This window comes from Pseudophryne corroboree, chromosome 1 (assembly GCF_028390025.1).
Source record: "Pseudophryne corroboree isolate aPseCor3 chromosome 1, aPseCor3.hap2, whole genome shotgun sequence".
In the NCBI taxonomy this organism is placed as follows: domain Eukaryota; kingdom Metazoa; phylum Chordata; class Amphibia; order Anura; family Myobatrachidae; genus Pseudophryne; species Pseudophryne corroboree.
In genome coordinates this window covers 160,849,649-160,871,334 of record NC_086444.1, presented here as the reverse complement: position 1 = coordinate 160,871,334, position 21,686 = coordinate 160,849,649, and the positions used below count along the sequence as shown (strand labels likewise).

The window sequence follows — 21,686 nt, the reverse complement described above, 5'->3', positions numbered from 1 at the left end:
CCTAAGGGGTGTTTCCTAACGTGCCCTATCCTCTGGCGGGATAGGGTATGATGCTAATAACTTTTTAGGAATTAACAGTTTTTATCGGGGGAAACCCACGCATCATCACACACTTCATTTAATTCCTCAGATGCAGGAAAAACTACAGGCAGTTTTTTCTCACCCAACATAATACCCTTTTTAGTGGTACTGGTATTATCAGAAATGTGTAAAAACATTTTCCATAGCCTCAATCATGTAACATGTGGCCCTACTGGAAGTCACATTCGTCTCTTAATCGTCGACACTGGAGTCAGTATCCGTGTCGGCGTCTGTATCTGCCATCTGCGGTAACAGGCGTTTTAGAGCCCCAGATGGCTTTTGAGACACCTGGACAGGCACAGGCTGAGTCGCCGGCTGTCTCATGTCATCAATCTTTTGTAAAGAGCTGACACTGTCACATAATTCCTTCCATAAGCTCATCCACTCAGATGTCGACTCCCTAGGGGGTGATATCTCTGTTACAGGCAATTGCTCCGCCTCCACCTCATTTTCCTCCTCATACATGTCGACACAACGTACCGACACACAGCACACACACAGGGAATGCTCTGATAGAGGACAGGACCCCACTAGCCCTTTGGGGAGACAGAGGGAGAGTATGCCAGCACACACCAGAGCGCTATATATATATATATATATATATATATATATATATATATACAGGGATAACCTTATATAAGTGTTTTTCCCCTTATAGCTGCTGTATTGTTATACTGCGCCTAATTAGTGCCCCCCTCTCTTTTTTAACCCCTTTCTGTAGTGTAGTAACTGCAGGGGAGAGCCAGGGAGCTTCCCTCCAACGGAGCTGTGAGAGAAAATGGCGCCAGTGTGCTGAGGAGATAGGCTCCGCCCCCTTCTCGGCGGCCTTTTCTCCCGTTTTTCTGTGGAATCTGGCAGGGGTTAAAATTCATCCATATAGCCCTGGGGGCTATATGTGATGTATTTTCGCCAGCCAAGGTGTTTTTATTGCTGCTCAGGGCGCATCCCCCCAGCGCCCTGCACCCTCAGTGACCGAAGTGTGAAGTGTGCTGAGGAGCAATGGCGCACAGCTGCAGTGCTGTGCGCTACCTTGGTGAAGACAGGATGTCTTCTGCCGCCGATTTTTCCGGACCTCTTCTTGCTTCTGGCTCTGTAAGGGGGCCGGCGGCGCGGCTCTGGGACCGAGCTCCGAGGCTGGGCCTGTGTTCGGTCCCTCTGGAGCTAATGGTGTCCAGTAGCCTAAGAAGCCCAATCCACTCTGCACGCAGGTGAGTTCGCTTCTTCTCCCTTTAGTCCCTCGATGCAGTGAGCCTGTTGCCAGCAGGTCTCACTGAAAATAAAAAACCTAAAACTAAACTTTCACTAAGAAGCTCAGGAGAGCCCCTAGTGTGCACCCTTCTCGGCCGGGCACAAAAATCTAACTGAGGCTTGGAGGAGGGTCATGGGGGGAGGAGCCAGTGCACACCAGGTAGTCCTAAAGCTTTACTTTTGTGCCCAGTCTCCTGCGGAGCCGCTAATCCCCATGGTCCTTACGGAGTTCCCAGCATCCACTAGGACGTCAGAGAAACAGTGCTGCCTTCACTGCCCACACAGACAGCAGTAAAGTGGCACTTACATAATTTCCTTTTGCCAACGTCTGAGCAGATGGATAGATGGATGAGCCTGCTTGCTGTCTTGCATCTCTGCTATTCAGGCATTATCCAGAACTTTGATGCACCACATATCCATATCTGGACAATACTGTACATATCTGACCATGAGACTGTGGTTCACTGGAGACTTTGGAGAATCTTTTGTGTACACATCTATTGTGGTACACATGGAGGAAGTGAGGTTATGGTCCTTCCAGAGTCCTCTGTACTAGGGTGACCATAATATCCCTTTAATCTGGGACACCTATGATTTACACAGGTTCTGTGGCTGGCTAAACTGTAGCCTGAATTTCACCTGGTTTTAGCCAGCCACAGTACCTGTGTAAATCATATGTATACCAGATTAAAGGGATATTATGGTCACCCTATCTATACAAAGGATGGAATATGGCTTTAAAAGAGTCCATCAAGGCAGCTATAGTCTCACAGCATTTATCTCCCAATTACGCCCACTTTGAATAATCAGACGTTTCCCGCAGGTTCTGAGAGAGGATAGGTAAGGATGTGTAAGAATGTATTGTGAAAAAAAGTACATATTACATTTCTGTCCAACTGTATATGAGCCATTTTATAATGAACATATTGTACTGTACAACCCAACAGTCTGTGGAAACATAGGGCCTAATTCAGACCTGGATGCTGATACAACAGCGGTCGAAAGGCTGAAGCCCGGTGAGGTGTTCGCACACGCAGCAGCTGCACTGCACGTGTGCACACAGTGACATGTGAAGGCATCTCACTTGTGCGATCGCCTCTGCCTAGCTGACAGGCAGAGGCGGTCGCGGGGCATGTCAGCTGCGTTTACGGGGTGCGGTCCAGACAATGGAAGCGTGTCTGGACCGCGTGCGGGGCGGACCGCGGCAGCTGCGTGACATCAGACGCAGCCGCTGCGGCCAAAAACATGGCGGGTAGCCGTTTGTCTTCGCAGTTACTCGGCAGGTGTGAAAGCATTGCCGCCGTGCAATGCTTTCGCATGTCTGCAGGGGGGGGGGGGGAAGGGTTCTTTGGGCTGGACCCAGCATGCAGGGCGGACTGGCCCTGTGCTGGGAGGCCCCCCGCATGTCAGAGATTTTGATCATAGTTGTGCATTTTTCCACATATCTACGATCAGGTCTGTATTAGGCCCATAAACTTAGCTACTAACTAAACAGGTACAATGCTGCGCTTGGCTAAATGACCCTGCAACAGTCAGCTTGTCTTCAGTATAAAGGGCGTCATTCCGAGTTGATCGCTCGCTGCCATTTTTTCGCAGCGCAGCGATCAGGTCACTACTGCGCATGCGTATGCACCGCAATGCGCAGGCGCGTCATACGGGTACAAAGCGGATCGTTGCTGGGCGATGGATTTAACGAAGAATCCGTTCGCACAGCGGATCGCACGGATATTGACAAGAAGAAGGCGTTTGTGGGTGTCAACTGACCGTTTTCTGGGAGTGTTTGGGAAAACGCAGGCGTGTCCAAGCGTTTGCTGGGTGGGTGTCTGACGTCAATTCCGGCACCAAAAAGACTGGAGTGATCACAAGGGCTGAGTAAGTCCAGAGCTACTCAGAAACTGCACAAAATGTTTGCTATTTTATATTTGTTATTTACTTTGTCTTCCCAACCACCACCATCTTTTTTCCCTTTCTGTACCCCCCACCACTTTTGTTTCCTTTCTGCTTTTGTTTATGAAACATCCTTACTACTGTAAAAACAACTGAAGCTAAAAACAAAAGGTACGGTTGGATTTTCAGGTAGCGCACTGTTCTTATAGATAATAGCTGTTTTTCCTGGTGCTACCTGAGTTTTTTTATATCTTATCTCTCTTTCCTCTGACTCTTCAGCACCTCTCCCTTCATTTCTCCTCCCCTCTCTCACCCATCTCTCTCTCCTCCCTCCTCTATTTCTCTTTCTTCCTTGACACTATTCTCTTTCTTTCCTGCTACTCTCTTCATTCCTCCTCTGTCTTGCTGTTTTTCCCTCTCTTGCTCTCCTGCCTCACTGTGTCTTTGGGTTCTATGTACTAAGCCTTGGAGAGAGATAAAGTGGACAGAGATAAAGTACCAGTCAACCAGCTCCTGTCATTTTTCAAATATTGCAGTTAGGAGCTGACTGGATGATACTTCATCTCTCTCCACTTTTTCTCTCTACACGGCTTAGTACATAGACCCACTCTGTTTCTCTCCTCTCTCTAGCTTTTTTTTTTTAGACGCCAGTAACTCATTACTTATTCAGTAACCCATCTGCAGTACTTCCCGTTGCTGTTTCGCAGACTACACACAGGCTGAGGTGTGTGTTGTGTCACTTTGTACAGCGTGCCTGTGAACTGCAGACCTACCCTACTGTGTTTTTGAACTTTACAGATGGAAATGGAATAATTATTTTTATTTTGAGGGAGTGGAGAGGGAGTGAACAGGGGCAGGGTTGCAGATAACTTACGTGTGTGGAAAGTTTTCTTTAATAAGACTCAGGGCAGGATGTATCAAGCCTTGGATTGAGATGAAGTGAGTAGTGCCGAAGTAGCCAATCAGCTGCTGTTATTTCAAATACTGCGCTAGATAAATGACAGTTAGTAGCTGATTGGTTGCTCTAGGCAACTTGTCCACTTTGCCCCTTTTCAGGAATTGATACACCTCCACCTCAGGGGTTCACACATGCAAACCAACGTGAGAACTTCATTGTTATCTGCAGTTGCTTTTATTATACAGATTTTCTTTAGCATTACCTTTTTTTTCTCCTTAACTATTGTACATTTGGGATGGCCCCACCTTTTCTTCTCTGTGTGGCCTGTGCATTTGTGCACTTTTTTCCTTTCCTCTACACCGTTCTACATTATTGGTTGTGGATAATAAGAATTTACTTACCGATAATTCTATTTCTCGGAGTCCGTAGTGGATGCTGGGGTTCCTGAAAGGACCATGGGGAATAGCGGCTCCGCAGGAGACAGGGCACAAAAAAGTAAAGCTTTTACCAGATCAGGTGGTGTGCACTGGCTCCTCCCCCTATGACCCTCCTCCAGACTCCAGTTAGGTACTGTGCCCGGACGAGCGTACACAATAAGGGAGGCAATTTGAATCCCGGGTAAGACTCATACCAGCCACACCAATCACACCGTACAACTTGTGATCTAAACCCAGTTAACAGTATGATAACAGAAAGAGCCTCTTAAAGATGGCTCCTTAACAATATAACCCGAATTTGTTAACAATAACTATGTACAGTATTGCAGATAATCCGCACTTGGGATGGGCGCCCAGCATCCACTACGGACTCCGAGAAATAGAATTATCGGTAAGTAAATTCTTATTTTCTCTATCGTCCTAAGTGGATGCTGGGGTTCCTGAAAGGACCATGGGGATTATACCAAAGCTCCCAAACGGGCGGGAGAGTGCGGATGACTCTGCAGCACCGAATGAGAGAATTCCAAGTCCTCTTTTGCCAGGGTATCAAATTTGTAGAATTTTACAAACGTGTTTTCCCCCGACCACGTAGCTGCTCGGCAGAATTGTAATGCCGAGACCCCTCGGGCAGCCGCCCAAGATGAGCCCACCTTCCTTGTGGAATGGGCCTTAACAGATTTAGGCTGTGGCAGGCCTGCCACAGAATGAGCAAGTTGAATTGTGTTACAAATCCAACGAGCAATCGTCTGCTTAGAAGCAGGGGCACCCAACTTGTTGGGTGCATATAGTAACAACAGCGAGTCAGATTTTCTGACTTCAGCCGTCCTTGAAATGTATATTTTTAAGGCTCTGACAACGTCCAACAACTTGGAGTCCTCCAAGTCGCCAGTGGCCGCAGGCACCACAATAGGTTGGTTCAGGTGAAACGCTGATACCACCTTAGGGAGAAAATGCGGACGAGTCCTCAGTTCTGCCCTATCCGAATGGAAGATTAGATAAGGGCTTTTATAAGATAAAGCCGCCAATTCAGATACTCTCCTGGCGGAAGCCAGGGCCAGTAACATAGTCACTTTCCATGTGAGATATTTAAAATCCACCTTTTTCAATGGTTCAAACCAATGGGATTTGAGGAAATCTAAAACTACATTTAGATCCCACGGTGCCACCGGAGGCACCACAGGAGGCTGTATATGCAGTACTCCTTTAACAAAAGTCTGTACCTCAGGAACTGAGGCCAATTCTTTTTGGAAGAATATTGACAGGGCCGAAATTTGAACCTTAATAGATCTCAATTTGAGACCCATAGACAATCCTGATTGTAGGAAATGTAGGAAACGACCCAGTTGAAATTCCTCCGTCGGAACACTCCGATCCTCGCACCACGCGACATATTTTCGCCAAATGCGGTGATAATGTTTCGCGGTGACTTCCTTCCTTGCCTTAATCAAGGTAGGAATGACTTCTTCTGGAATGCCTTTCCCTTTTAGGATCTGGCGTTCAACCGCCATGCCGTCAAACGCAGCCGCGGTAAGTCTTGAAAGAGACAGGGACCCTGTTGTAGCAGGTCCCTTCTCAGAAGTAGAGGGCACGGGTCGTCCGTGACCAACTCTTGAAGTTCCGGGTACCAAGTCCTTCTTGGCCAATCCGGAGCCACTAGTATTGTTCTTACTCCTCCTCACCGTATAATCTTCAATACCTTTGGTATGAGAGGCAGAGGAGGAAACACATATACTGATTTGTACACCCAAGGTGTTACCAGTGCGTCCACAGCTATTGCCTGTGGATCTCTTGACCTGGCGCAATACTTGTCCAGTTTCTTGTTGAGGCGAGACGCCATCATGTCTACCATTGGTCTTTCCCAACAGTTTATTAGCATGTGGAAGACTTCTGGATGAAGACCCCCCTCTCCCGGGTGAATATCGTGTCTGCTGAGGAAGTCTGCTTCCCAGTTGTCCACGCCCGGGAAGAACACTGCTGACAGTGCTATTACGTGATTCTCCGCCCAGCGAAGAATCTTGGCAGCTTCTGCCATTGCACTCCTGCTTCTTGTGCCGCCCTGTCTGTTTACATGGGCGACCGCCGTGATGTTGTCCGACTGAATCAACACCGGTTTTCCTTGCAGGAGTGGTTCCGCCTGGCTTAGAGCATTTTAGATTGCTCTTAGTACCAGAATGTTTATGTGAAGAGACTTTTCCAGGTTCGTCCATACCCCCTGGAAGTTTCTTCCTTGTGTGACTGCTCCCCAACCTCTCAGGCTGGCGTCCGTGGTCACCAGGATCAAATCCTGTATGCCGAATCTGCGGCCCTCCAATAGATGAGCCTTTTGGAACCACCACAGAAGATATACCCTTGTCCTTGGCGACAGGGTTATTCGCAGGTGCATCCGAGGATGCGACCCTGACCATTTGTCCAACAGATCCCTTTGGAAAATTCTTGCATGGAATCTGCCGAATGGAATTGCTTCGTAAAAAGCCACCATTTTTCCCAGGACTCTTGTGCATTGATGTACAGACACCTTTCCTGGTTTTAGGAGGTTCCTGACAGGTCGGATAACTCCTTGGCTTTTTCCTCGGGAAGAAAAACCTTTTTCTGAACCGTGTCCAGAATCATCCCTAGGAACAGCAGACGTATCGTCGGAAAACAGCTGCGATTCTTGGAATATTTAGAATCCAGTCGTGCCGTCGAAGAACTACTTTAGATAGTGCTCTTCCGACCTCCAACTGTTCTCTGGAACTTGCCCTTTTTAGGTCGTGCAAGTAAGGGATAATTTAGATGCCTTTTTTCTTTGAAGAAACATCTTTTCGGCCATTACCTTGGTAAAAAGGCCCGGGGTGCCGTGGATAATTCAAACGGCATCGTCTGAAACTGATATTGACAGTTCTGTACCACGAACCAGAGGTACCCTTGATGAGAAGGACAAAATTTGGACATGGAGGTAATCCTTGATGTCCAGGGACATTCCGGTTCGCTATCACTGCTCTGAGTGACTTTATCTCGATTTGAACCTTTTATGTAAGTGTTCAAAACATTTTAGATTTAGACTATGTGTCACCAAGCCGTCTGGCTTCAGTACCACAATATAGTGTGGAAAAATAATACCCTTTTCCTTGTCGTAGGAGGGGTACTTTGATTATCACCTGCTGGATATACAGCTTGTGAATTGTTTCCAATGCTGCCTCCCTGTCGGAGGGAGCCGTTGGTAAAGCAGACTTCAGGAACCTGCGAGGAGAAGATGTCTCGACTCTCCAATCTTTACCCCTGGGATAATACTCGTACGATCTAGGGGTCAACTTGCGAGTGATCCCACTGCGCCCTGAGACTCTTGAGACTACCCCCCCACCTTGAGTCCGCTTGCACGGCCCCAGCGTCATGCTGAGGACTTGGCAGACGCGGTGGAGGGCTTCTTTTCCTGGGAAAGGGCTGCCTGCTGCAGTCTACTTCCCTTACCTCTATGTCTGGGCAGATATGACTGGCCTTTTGCCTGCATGCCCTCATGGGAAAGGAAAGATTGAGGCTGAAAAGACGGTGTCTTTTTTAGCTGAGATGTAACTTGGGGTAAAAAAGGTTGGATTTCCCAGCTGTTGCTGTGGTCCCCAGGTCCGATGGACCGACCCCCAAATAACTCCTTCCCTTTATACAGCAATACTTCCATCTGCCGTATGGGATCTGTATCACCTGACCACTGTCGTGTCCCTGACATCTTCTGGGAGATATGGACAACGCACTTATCTTGATGCCAGAGAGCAAATATCCCTCTGTGCATCTCACATACATATATATAGAATGCATCCTATTAAATGCTCTACATGAATAAAATATTTTCAGTCAGGGAATCCGACCAAGCCAACCCAGCACTGCATCTCCAGGCTGATGGCGATCGCTGGTCGCAGTATAACCACCGTATGTGTGTATATACTTTTTAGGATATTTTTCCAGCTTCCTATCAGCTGGCTCCTTGAGGGCGGCCGTATCTGGAGACGGTAACGCCACTTGATAAGCGTGTGAGCGCCTTATCACCCTAAGGGGTGTTTCCCAACGTACCCTAATTTCTGGCGGGAAAGGGTATAACGCCAATATTTGCTATCGGGGTAACCCTACGCATCATCACACACTTCATTTTATTTTATCTGATTCAGGAAAAACTACAGGTAGTTTTTTCACTCCCACATAATACCCTTTCTTGTGGTACTTGTAGTATCAGAAACACGTAACACCTCCTTCATTGCCCTTAACGTGTGGCCCTAATGAGAAATACGTTTGTTTATTCACCGTCGACACTGTATTCAGTGTCCGTGTCTGTGTCTGTGTCGACCGACTGAGGTAAATGGGCGTTTTTAAAACCCCTGACGGTGTTTCTGAGACGCCTGGACCGGTCCTAATAGATTGTCGGCCGTCTCATGTCGTCAACCGACCTTGCAGCGTGTTGACATTCTCACGTAATTCTCTAAATAAGCCATCCATTCCGGTGTCGACTCCCTAGAGAGTGACATCACCATTACAGGCAATTTCTCCGCCTCCTCACCAACATCGTCCTCATACATGTCGACACACACGTACCGACACACAGCACACACACCGGGAATGCTCTGACAGAGGACAGGACCCACCAGCCCTTTGGGGAGACAGAGGGAGAGTCTGCCAGCACACACCAAAAACGCTATAATTATATAGGGACAACCTTATATAAGTGTTTCTCCCTTATAGCATCTTTTATATATATACAATATCGCCAAAATCAGTGCCCCCCCTCTCTGTTTTAACCCTGTTTCTGTAGTGCAGTGCAGGGGAGAGCCTGGGAGCCTTCTCTCCAGCTTTTCTGTGAGAGAAAATGGCGCTGTGTGCTGAGGAGATAGGCCCCGCCCCTTTTTCGGCGGGCTCGTCTCCCGCTATTTTTGAAGTTAGGCAGGGGTTAAATATCTCCATATAGCCTCTGTGGGCTATATGTGAGGTATTTTTTGCCTCTAATAAGGTTTTTATTTGCCTCTCAGAGCGCCCCCCCCAGCGCTCTGCACCCTCAGTGACTGTTGTGTGAAGTGTGCTGAGAGGAAAATGGCGCACAGCTGCAGTGCTGTGCGCTACCTTTATGAAGACTCAGGAGTCTTCAGCCGCCGATTTTGGACCTCTTCTCTCTTCAGCGTCTGCAAGGGGGCCGGCGGCGCGGCTCCGGTGACCATCCAGGCTGTACCTGTGATCGTCCCTCTGGAGCTAGTGTCCAGTAGCCAAGCAGCAAATCCACTCTGCACGCAGGTGAGTTCACTACTTCTCCCCTAAGTCCCTCGTTGCAGTGATCCTGTTGCCAGCAGGACTCACTGTAAAGTAAAAAACCTAAGCTAAACTTTCTCTAAGCAGCTCTTTAGGAGAGCCACCTAGATTGCACCCTTCTCGTTCGGGCACAAAATCTAACTGGAGTCTGGAGGAGGGTCATAGGGGGAGGAGCCAGTGCACACCACCTGATCTGGTAAAAGCTTTACTTTTTTGTGCCCTGTCTCCTGCGGAGCCGCTATTCCCCATGGTCCTTTCAGGAACCCCAGCATCCACTTAGGACGATAGAGAAAATGGGGGTATATAGACCTGATCGTAGCAACAAATTTGTTAGCAGTTGGACAAAACCATGGGGGTCATTACGAGTTGTTCGCTCGTTGCCGATTTTCGCAACGGAGCGATTAAGGCAAAAATGCGCATGCGCATGGTACGCAGCGTGCATGTGCTAAGTATTTTAGCACAAAACTTAGTAGACTTACTCACGTCCGAACGAAGAATTTTCATCGTTGAAGTGATCGGAGTGTGATTGACAGGAAGTGGGTGTTTCTGGGCGGAAACTGACCGTTTTCTGGGAGTGTGCGGAAAAACGCAGGCGTGCCAGGATAAAACGCAGGAGTGTCTGGAGAAACAGAGGAGTGGCTGGCCGAACGCAGGGCGTGTTTGTGATGTCAAACCAGGAACGAAATGGGCTGAGCTGATCGCAGTGTAGGAGTAAGTCCCGAGCTACTCAGAAACTGCTAAGAATTTTCTATTCGCAATTCTGCTACTCTTTCATTCGCAATTCTGCTAAGCTAAGATACACTCCCAGAGGGCGGCGGCTTAGCGTGTGCAATGCTGCTAAAAGCAGCTAGCGAGCGAACAACTCGGAATGAGGGCCCTTGTGCACTGCAGGTGGGGCAGATATAACATTTGCAGAGAGAGTTAGATTTGGGTTGGTTATATTGTTTCTGTGCAGAGTAAATACTGGCTGCTTTATTTTTACACTGCAATTTAGATTTCAGTTTGAACACATCCCATCCAAATTAACTCTCTCTGCACATGTTATATCTGCCCCACCTGCAGTGCACATGGGGGTCATTCCGACCCGTTCGCTCGCTGCAGTTTATCGCAGCGCAGCGATTGGGGCGCATGCTGGACGGCCGAAGTCCATTGCTCCCTAGCGATCGATTGACAGGCAAAGGCGGTCGCTGGGCGGGAGGGGCTGGATGGCGGCGTTAAGCCGCCGTTTAGGGGGGCGCGGTCCGGCCAATGCAGGTGTGGCCGGACCGTTGGGGGGGTGGGACGCGAACACACACGCAGCTGCTGCGACCCGGGCAGCAAAGATGTTCTTCCGGCCCCAGCCGCAGGAGCTGCGCTGGCCAGGAGTTACTCCTCAAATGCAAAAGCATCGCCGCTGTGCGATGCTTTTGCATTTCTGCGGGGGGGGCGGCACTTACATGTGGGGCGGACTAGCCCTGTGCTGGGCGCCCCCCCCCCCCCCCCCCCCGCATGTCTGAGTGCCTGATCGTAGCAGTGCTAAATTTAGCACAGCTACGATCAACTTGGAATGACCCCCATGGTGTTGCTCAACTGCTAACAAATTTGCTGCTAGGATCAGGTCTGAATTACCCCCAATGTTGTTATCCAGGAATGTCTGCTTTCATCATGAGGTGTTATTTGCTGATTAATGGGGAGATATAACAAACTTTCTAAGAAACAAAAGTGGAGATGTTGCCCAGAATAACCAATCAGATTCTAGCTGTCATTTATCCAATACATTCTATCAAATGAACAACACCTACCATTTGCTATTAAGAAGGTTTGATAAATCCTCCCCTAAATACGACAAATAACAGGAGTGTTTGGAGACTGAAAATATGTGTTATGCTGAAATGCTCTGACAGTGAAATCACTGACACAGGAGAAGGGGTCAGAGTTGATACCAAATGTCATTACATATCAACGTTAATTACATGTTTGTTTGTTTGTTTGTTTGTTTTATCAGCAGTTGATTTTATTATATACTGTAGATGAAATGTAGTTTTTCCATTTCTTAAAATGATGTGTAAGTTTTCAGGCTACTAAAAAGTATTCCACCCCTGCCAGAGATGACACACAGAGGCAGATGTACTAAGCCTTGGAGAGTAATAAAGTGGAGAAACAAAAACTACCAACCAATCAGCTCCTGTCATTTTTCAAACACTGCGGTATATGTATTAAGCCCGGAGAAGTGGTAAAGCAGTGATAAGTGCAAGGCGATAACGCAATCAGCTCCTAACTGCCACTTTACATATCGGAGCTGATTGGCTGGTGCGTTATCACCTTGCACTTATCACTGCTTTATCACTTCTCCAGGCTTAATACATCTGCCCCACAGCCTGTAACAGGGCAGTTAGGAGTTGACTGTGTGGTACTATAATTTAGCTCTCTCTAATTTATCACTTTCCAAGGATTAGAACATCTCCCCATTAATCATTTAAGATGGGTCTACTAAAAACTTATCACCTAAACTTAGGCACAATGAAAGGTTACTTCTACCTACGATAATGTTTATACACTTCTAAAATGCGTAGATCATACAGTTATTTGTTTGATAATAGCAGTACCTACCTTATACCCCTTTCACATCGCACAAATAACCCGATATCGACCCGGTATATTGCCGAGACGACACGGGTCACTGTGCTATGTGAAAGGGCCCATGGAGAATTCCTGGGTCGCCTGACCCGGTAATTCAACCCGGGTAATAAGAAGGGTTATTCCCGGGTTGAATACCAGGTCAGTGGCAGTGTGAATGGTTTGACGGGTCAATGCGACCCAGGACCTGTTCACTACATAGGGAGAGGCGGCGCAGAGATGAGCTCATCTCCCAGCGCCAGCTCCGCCCCCTGCCGCTATGGCAACCCGACCCGGTATATTGTCGGGTCGAGAAGCCTGATCTTAGGCTCCAATGTCAGGTCCCACCTGGGAAGGACCCGTTTCCAATTCTCTGGTGAGATCTGGCATTGGAAATGGAGCTTAAACATTGGAGAATACAGTATACAAACCCCCATAACCAACCACATCATTCACATGTGGTACTCTTAAAATAAAAATGAGGAATGTAATATAATTAACAATGTAAAAATAAGATTTTACTCACCGGTAAATCTATTTCTCGTAGTCCGTAGTGGATGCTGGGGACTCCGTAAGGACCATGGGAATAGACGGGCTCCGCAGGAGACTGGGCACTCTATAAGAAAGATTTGGTACTATCTGGTGTGCACTGGCTCCTCCCTCTATGCCCCTCCTCCAGACCTCAGTTAGGATACTGTGCCCGGAAGAGCTGACACAATAAGGAAGGATTTTGAATCCAGGGTAAGACTCATACCAGCCACACCAATCACACCGTACAACTCGTGATACTATACCCAGTTAACAGTATGAAATATAACAGAGCCTCTCAACAGATGGCTCAACAATAACCCTTTAGTTAGGCAATAACTATATACAAGTATTGCAGACAATCCGCACTTGGGATGGGCGCCCAGCATCCACTACGGACTACGAGAAATAGATTTACCGGTGAGTAAAATCTTATTTTCTCTGACGTCCTAGTGGATGCTGGGGACTCCGTAAGGACCATGGGGATTATACCAAAGCTCCCAAACGGGCGGGAGAGTGCGGATGACTCTGCAGCACCGAATGAGAGAACTCAAGGTCCTCCTCAGCCAGGGTATCAAATTTGTAGAATTTAGCAAACGTGTTTGCCCCTGACCAAGTTGCAGCTCGGCAAAGTTGTAAAGCCGAGACCCCTCGGGCAGCCGCGATGAGCCCACTTTCCTCGTGGAATGGGCTTTCACTGATTTAGGATGCGGCAATCCAGCCGCAGAATGCGCCAGCTGAATTGTGCTACAAATCCAGCGAGCAATAGTCTGCTTAGAAGCAGGAGCACCTATCTTGTTGGGTGCATACAGGACAAAAAGCGAGTCAGTCTTCCTGACTCCAGCCGTCCTGGAAACATAAAGTTTCAAGGCCCTGACTACATCCAGTAACTTGGAATCCTCCAAGTCCCTAGTAGCCGCAGGCACCACAATAGGTTGGTTCAAGTGAAAAGCAGATACCACCTTAGGGAGAAACTGGGGACGAGTCCTCAATTCTGCCCTATCCATATGGAAAATCAGATAAGGGCTTTTACAAGACAAAGCCGCCAATTCTGACACACGCCTGGCCGAAGCAAAGGCCAATAACATGACTACTTTCCACGTGAGATATTTCAGATCCACAGTTTTAAAGTGGTTCAAACCAATGTGATTTTAGGAAACTCAACACCACATTGAGATCCCAAGGTGCCACGGGAGGCACAAAAGGGGGCTGAATATGAAGCACTCCCTTTACAAAAGTCTGAACTTCAGGCAGTGAAGCCAGTTCTTTCTGGAAGAAAATCGACAGGGCCGAAATCTGGACCTTAATGGAACCCAATTTTAGGCCCATAGTCACTCCCGACTGTAGGAAGTGCAGAAACCGACCCAGCTGAAATTCCTCTGTTGGGGCCTTCCTGGCCTCACACCACGCAACATATTTTCGCCAAATACGGTGATAATGGTTTGCGGTTACTTCTTTCCTGGCTTTTATCAGCGTAGGAATGACTTCCTCCGGAATGCCCTTTTTCTTTAGGATCCGGAATTCAACCGCCATGCCGTCAAACGCAGCCGCGGTAAGTCTTGGAACAGACAGGGCCCCTGCTGTAGCAGATCCTGTCTGAGCGGTAGAGGCCATGGGTCCTCTGATATCATTTCTTGAAGTTCTGGGTACCAAGCCCTTCTTGGCCAATCCGGAACCACGAGTATCGTTCTTACTCCTCGCCTTCTTATTATTCTCAGTACCTTTGGTATGAGAGGCAGAGGAGGGAACACATAAACCAACTGGTACACCCACGGTGTCACTAGAGCGTCCACAGCTATCGCCTGAGGGTCCCTTGACCTGGCGCAATATCTCTTTAGCTTTTTGTTGAGGCGGGACGCCATCATGTCCACCTGTGGCCTTTCCCAACGGTTTACCAACAGTAGGAAGACTTCTGGATGAAGTCCCCACTCTCCCGGGTGTAGGTCGTGTCTGCTGAGGAAGTCTGCTTCCCAGTTGTCCACTCCCGGAATGAACACTGCTGACAGTGCTAAGACGTGATTTTCCGCCCATCGGAGAATCCTTGTGGCTTCTGCCATCGCCATCCTGCTTCTTGTGCCGCCCTGTCGGTTCACATGGGCGACTGCCGTGATGTTGTCTGACTGGATCAGTACCGGCTGGTTTCGAAGCAGGGGTTTTGCCTGACTTAGGGCATTGTAAATGGCCCTCAGTTCCAGAATATTTATGTGCAGGGAAGTCTCCTGACTTGACCATAGTCCTTGGAAGTTTCTTCCCTGTGTGACTGCTCCCCAGCCTCGAAGGCTGGCATCCGTGGTCACCAGGACCCAGTCCTGTATGCTGAAACTGCGGCCCTCTAGAAGATGAGCACTCTGCAGCCACCACAGTAGAGACACCCTGGTCCTTGGAGACAGGGTTATCAGTTGATGCATCTGAAGATGCGATCCCGACCACTTGTCCAAGAGGTCCCACTGGAAGGTCCTTGCATGGAACCTGCCGCATGGAATTGCTTCGTATGAAGCCACCATTTTTCCCAGGACTCGTGTGCAGTGATGCACCGATACCCGTTTTGGTTTTAGGAGGTCTCTGACTAGAGATGACAGCTCCTTGGCTTTCTCCTGCGGGAGAAACACTTTTTTCAGTTCTGTGTCCAAAATCATCCCCAGGAACAGTAAGCGAGTGGAAGGAACCAGTTGTGACTTTGGAATGTTTAGAATCCAGCCATGCTGTTGTAGCACTTCCCGAGATAGTGCTACTCCGACCAGTAACTGCTCCCTGGACCTCGCCTTTATAAGGAGATCGTCCAAGTACGGGATAATTAAAACTCCCTTTTTTCGAAGGAGTATCATCATTTCTGCCATTACTTTGGTAAACACCCTCGGTGCCGTGGACAGTCCAAACGGTAGTGTCTGGAATTGGTAATGGCAATCCTGTACCACAAATCTGAGGTACTCCTGGTGAGGAAGGTAAATGGGGACATGCAGGAAAGCATCCTTGATGTCCAGGGATACCATGTAATCCCCCTCGTCCAGGCTTGCAATAACTGCCCTGAGCGATTCCATCTTGAACTTGAATTTTGTTATGTAAGTGTTCAAGGATTTCAAATTTAAAATGGGTCTCACCGAACCGTCCGGTTTCGGTACCACAGTGTGGAATAGTAGCCCCGGCCTTGTTGAAGTAGGGGTACCTTGACTATCACCTGCTGGGAATACAGCTTGTGAATGGCCTCTAGCACAGCCTCCCTGCCCGAGGGAGTCGTCGGTAAGGCCGATTTGAGGAAACGGCGGGGGGGAGGCGCCTCGAATTCCAGCTTGTATCCCTGAGATACTACTTGAAGGATCCAGGGATCCACCCGTGAGCGAGCCCACTGATCGCTGAAATTCTTGAGGCGGCCCCCCTCCGTACCTGGCTCCGCCTGTGGAGCCCCACCGTCATGCGGCGGATTTGGAAGAAGCGGGGGAGGACTTTTGGTCCTGGGAACCTGCTGTGTGTTGCAGCTTTTTCCCCGTTCCTCTGCCTCTAGACAGAAAGGACCCGCCTTTTCCCCGCCTGTTTTTCTGGGGTCGAAAGGACTGTACTTGGTAATACGGTGCTTTCTTAGGCTGTGAGGGGACATGGGGCAAAATTGCAGACTTCCCAGCTGTTGCTGTGGAAACAAGGTCTGAGAGACCGTCCCCGAATAACTCCTCACCCTTATAAGGCAAAACTTCCACGTGCCTTTTAGAATCTGCATCTCCTGTCCACTGCCGAGTCCATAAGCCTCTCCTAGCAGAAATGGACAATGCACTTATTCTAGATGCCAGCCGGCAGATCTCCCTCTGTGCATCTCTCATGTATAAGACTGAGTCTTTTATATGCTCTATGGTTAGCAATATAGTGTCTCTGTCTAGGGTGTCAATATTTTCCGACAGGGAATCTGACCAAGCAGCAGCAGCACTGCACATCCAGGCTGAAGCAATAGCTGGTCTCAGTATAACACCAGTCTGTGTGTATATAGACTTTAGGATAGCCTCCTGCTTTCTATCAGCAGGTTCCTTTAGGGCGGCCGTATCCGGAGACGGTAGTGCCACCTTTTTAGACAAACGTGTGAGCGCTTTATCCACCCTAGGGGGAGTTTCCCAACGTGACCTATCCTCTGGTGAGAAAGGAAACGCCATTAGTAATTTTTTTGAAATCACCAATTTTTTATCGGGGAAAGCCCACGCTTCTTCACACACATCATTCAATTCCTCAGATGGGGGAAAAACTATTGGTAGTTTTTTCTCCCCAAACATAATACCCTTTTTTGAGGTACCTGGGTTTATATCAGAAAGGTGTAATACCTCTTTCATTGCCTCAATCATGCCACAAATGGCCCTAGTGGACATTAAATTTGACTCATCGTCGTCGACACTTGCATCAGTATCCGTGTCGACATCTGTGTCTGCCATCTGAGGTAGTGGTCGTTTCAGGGCCCCTGACGGCCTTTGAATCGTCTGGGCAGGCACGAGCTGAGAAGCCGGCTGTCCCGCATTTGGCATGTCGTCAAATTTTTTATGTAAGGAGTCGACACTTGCACGTAATTCCTTCCATAAGTCCATCCACTCAGGTGTCTGCCCCGCAGGGGGTGACAACACATTTATAGGCATCTGCTCCGCCTCCACATAAGTCTCCTCATCAAACATGTCGACACAGCCGTACCGACACACCGCACACACACAGGGAATGCTCTTAAAGGAGACAGGACCCCACAAAAGCCCTTTGGGGAGACAGAGAGAGAGTATGCCAGCACACACCAGAGCGCTATAATAATGCAGGGACTAACTGAATTATGACCCTTTATAGCTGCTTATTGTATTAAACTGCGCCCAAATTTAGTGCCCCCCTCTCTTTTTTACCCTTTCTGTAGTGTAGACTGCAGGGGAGAGTCAGGGAGCTTCCTTCCAGCGGAACTGTGAGGGAATAATGGCGCCAGTGTGCTGAGGGAGATGGCTCCGCCCCTTTTTCAGCGGACTTTTCTCCCGCTTTTTTCTGTATTCTGGCAGGGGTAATTACCACATATACAGCCTCTGTGGCTATATATTGTGGTTATTTTGCCAGCCAAGGTGATATTATTGCTTCTCATGGCGCCCCCCCCCCCCAGCGCCCTGCACCCTCAGTGACCGGAGTGTGAAGTGTGTATGAGGAGCAATGGCGCACAGCTGCAGTTCTGTGCGCTACCTTGGTGAAGACTGAAGTCTTCTGCCGCCGATTTTCCGGACCATCTTCATGCTTCTGGCTCTGTAAGGGGGACGGCGGCGCGGCTCCGGGAACGAACACCAAGGACGGGTCCTGCGGTCGATCCCTCTGGAGCTAATGGTGTCCAGTAGCCTAAGAAGCCCAAGCTAGCTGCAAGCAGGTAGGTTCGCTTCTTCTCCCCTTAGTCCCTCGATGCAGTGAGCCTGTTGCCAGCAGGTCTCACTGTAAAATAAAAAACCTAATTTAAACTTTCTTTCTAGAAGCTCAGGAGAGCTCCTAGTGTGCAACCAGCTCGGGCCGGGCACAGAAATCTAACTGAGGTCTGGAGGAGGAGCATAGAGGGAGGAACCAGTGCACACCAGATAGTACCAAATCTTTCTTATAGAGTGCCCAGTCTCCTGCGGAGCCCGTCTATTCCCCATGGTCCTTACGGAGTCCCCAGCATCCACTAGGACGTCAGAGAAATAATGCAATGATCAAGAGTTATCAGGTGTTCAGGCAGACACCGGTTCAACCCAAATTTTTGGATAAACACCGTGGGCAACCGGACTCCTGTGTAGCCATTAACTTCTGGTTCAGCAAGTTCTAACCAACTTCTGGTTCAGCAGGTCTGAGCTCTCAGCATGGAGAGGGACACACTTCCAAAATCCCTGGCTGTCAGACAATAATTGGAGGATATGATAACTTATGCAGCAACAACTCTTAAAATGTATATTGTTAACCATGCTTTCACATGTAATAATTTCAACGTTATTGGAAAAGCACGAGCAAATTTATGGAAACCCTTTTATTCAAGGCTGGAAAAAAAAACAGGTTTAAAAAATAAAACGTGTTTTTGGCTTAAACACTTTTTTTTGTTGTTTTTTTTTAAACCAGTTTTTTTTCTGCATTAATGTTTTAAAGAAATTTTTTTTAATCGTGTTAGAAACCTTGATGAACATGTTTTAATGCTTTCTAACATTAATAATGCTATTAGGCTTTGATTTGATTTATTTTACATATTTCAATACAACCAATTTTTTTACAGCTTATTATTCCTACTACATCTGAATATATGTAGATAGGCTAAACATATCAATATATATACAAAGTACACTCAGAGATAGATGAAATTGAAAATAAGAACAAGTTAATGTTAAGCATTAGTCCTACTTATTACTTATTATAATTAAATAAATCTAAATAGTAATACAAAATGGAAAATGCAAAACCACTTTTCAGATATTTTTTAAGAAGTCACAGCGCCGTGCCTGTAGTAACAGCATAATTTAAAAAACAGAGTGGTTTTGATAAAAAAAAAGGGGTGAAGTAAGCAATGTAATTAGATTGTGCCTGCATGCAGGCCAACCTAGAACCAGCGATAATGATGTGCGGCTCGCTATGGGGCACACACGGAGAGATCCGTGCTTAATTTCTAAGCAAGCAAGTCAGATTGCTTAGAAATTAAGCATACATCTCTCCGTGTGTACCCCCCTTAACTGCCAGACTATATCAGTTTGCGGACAAGAGAATAATGGAATATGATTTAATATGATCACTCCTACAGCTCTCCAAATGTACTTTGGCGGCAGTCTCTAAAATCACTGAATCTCTGTGTGTAGTTTAGAAACAGTGGTTTTACAAACAAACAATTCTAATTATTGCAGTCTGCCAGACTGAAATTATGCAGTGTACAAGAGTGACAAACAATTGGATGCAGCCTAACTAGCACAGATGAGCAAAATGATCAAGAAAGTAACTTTTTGGCTGGGTTTCAATGTATTCTCAAGTTTTATTGCTAGATGATCCTTAACTATAAAACTAGGGCAGGGTTGTCTGATTGGCAGCTCTCTGTACGTTTCATGGCCCCCAGCTATCTAATGACCTCCATTGATTTGTTGTAGAATATATTTTTCATTGTATGATATTTTTCTTAATTAGATTTCCCTTCAAGAGTGTGGGCATGCTATATGTAAGGCCGGCTTACAATCATTAGGTAGGGCCAAATATTACATTCCATGGGCTCACTGCAGTCAGGAGAGATGGAAAGTGCTCCATTCCGGAATGATGGCCACATATACTGTACAGGCGGCTGGCTCAATTCGGGCATTTTAATACGCACCACTATGGGGCTGCAAACTAAAATGCACAATGAGGGGCAATATACGAGCAATTAGAGGTGATGTAAGTGGCTGTTGTCAGTAATTAATCACCATCACTACCCCTAATTGAACTGATCCTCATAAGTACATTTCTACCTGTTTGATCATACTCGTCAAGGCATGGTCTGACCTAGCCATAGGCTGTATCACAGTATTCATATTCACAGATGGATTTGCTCATTACTGGAAATGAAAAAAAATGAGGCAGACAAAAATCAAATCATCATTGAATTAATTTAATTGCATTTTTTCCCTTCCTCGTCTGCTCTAATTACATACTAATGTTTATAATGAGAGGGAGCCAGGGACAAGTTTATACTGTTTTGCAATCTTCTGCGCACCCATTAATTTAAACCACTTAAAAAATAAGATTTTAAACCTACCGGTAAATCTTTTTCTCGTAGTCCGTAGAGGATGCTGGGGACTCCGTAAGGACCATGGGGATAGACGGGCTCCGCAGGAGACATGGGCACTTTAAGAAAGACTTTAGTTCCTGGTGTGCACTGGCTCCTCCCTCTATGCCCCTCCTCCAGACCTCAGTTAGAGAAACTGTGCCCAGAGGAGATGGACAGTACGAGGAAAGGATTTTGTTAATCCAAGGGCAAGATTCATACCAGCCACACCAATCACACCGTATAACTTGTGATAACAACCCAGTTAACAGTATGAAATCAACATAGCATCAGTTAAGGACCGATGCAACTATAACATAACCCTTATTGAAGCAATAACTATATACAAGTATTGCAGAAGTAGTCCGCACTTGGGACGGGCGCCCAGCATCCTCTACGGACTACGAGAAAAAGATTTACCGGTAGGTTTAAAATCTTATTTTCTCTTACGTCCTAGAGGATGCTGAGGACTCCGTAAGGACCATGGGGATTATACCAAAGCTCCCAAACGGGCGGGAGAGTGCGGATGACTCTGCAGCACCGATTGAGCAAACAAGAGGTCCTCCTCAGCCAGGGTATCAAACTTGTAGAACTTAACAAAAGTGTTTGAACCTGACCAAGTAGCAGCTCGGCACAACTGTAATGCCGAGACCCCTCGGGCAGCCGCCCAAGAAGAGCCCACCTTCCTAGTGGAATGGGCCCTAACCGATTTAGGCAACGGCAATCCCGTCGTAGAATGAGCCTGCTGAATGGTGTTACAAATCCAGCGGGCAATAGTCTGCTTTGCAGCAGAAGCGCCAAGCTTGTTGGCAGCATACAGGACAAACAGTGATTCTGTTTTTCTGACTCTAGCCGTTCTGGCTACGTAAATTTTCAAAGCCCTGACCACATCCAGGGACTTGGAGTCCTCCAAGTCACACGTAGCCACAGGCACCACAATAGGATGGTTCATATGAAAGGATGATACCACCTTAGGCAGGAATTGAGGACGTGTCCGCAACTCCGCTCTATCGACATGGAAAAC

General features: G+C 47.5%; 1 protein-coding gene across 5 annotated transcripts in view; it reads right to left on the bottom strand.

Moving 5' to 3' along the window:
• Positions 1-21,686, bottom strand: part of GCNT4 (glucosaminyl (N-acetyl) transferase 4) — a 120,766-nt gene that overhangs the window by 51,238 nt on the left and 47,842 nt on the right. The window contains exon 2 of one of the 5 annotated variants that reach the window (XM_063963842.1): positions 20,367-20,453. The exons of the other annotated variants lie outside the window; for them this stretch is intronic. The gene's annotated coding sequence lies outside the window, so the exon portion shown is untranslated. The remainder of the gene's footprint in view (positions 1-20,366; positions 20,454-21,686) is intronic. 5 annotated transcript variants of the gene reach the window in all.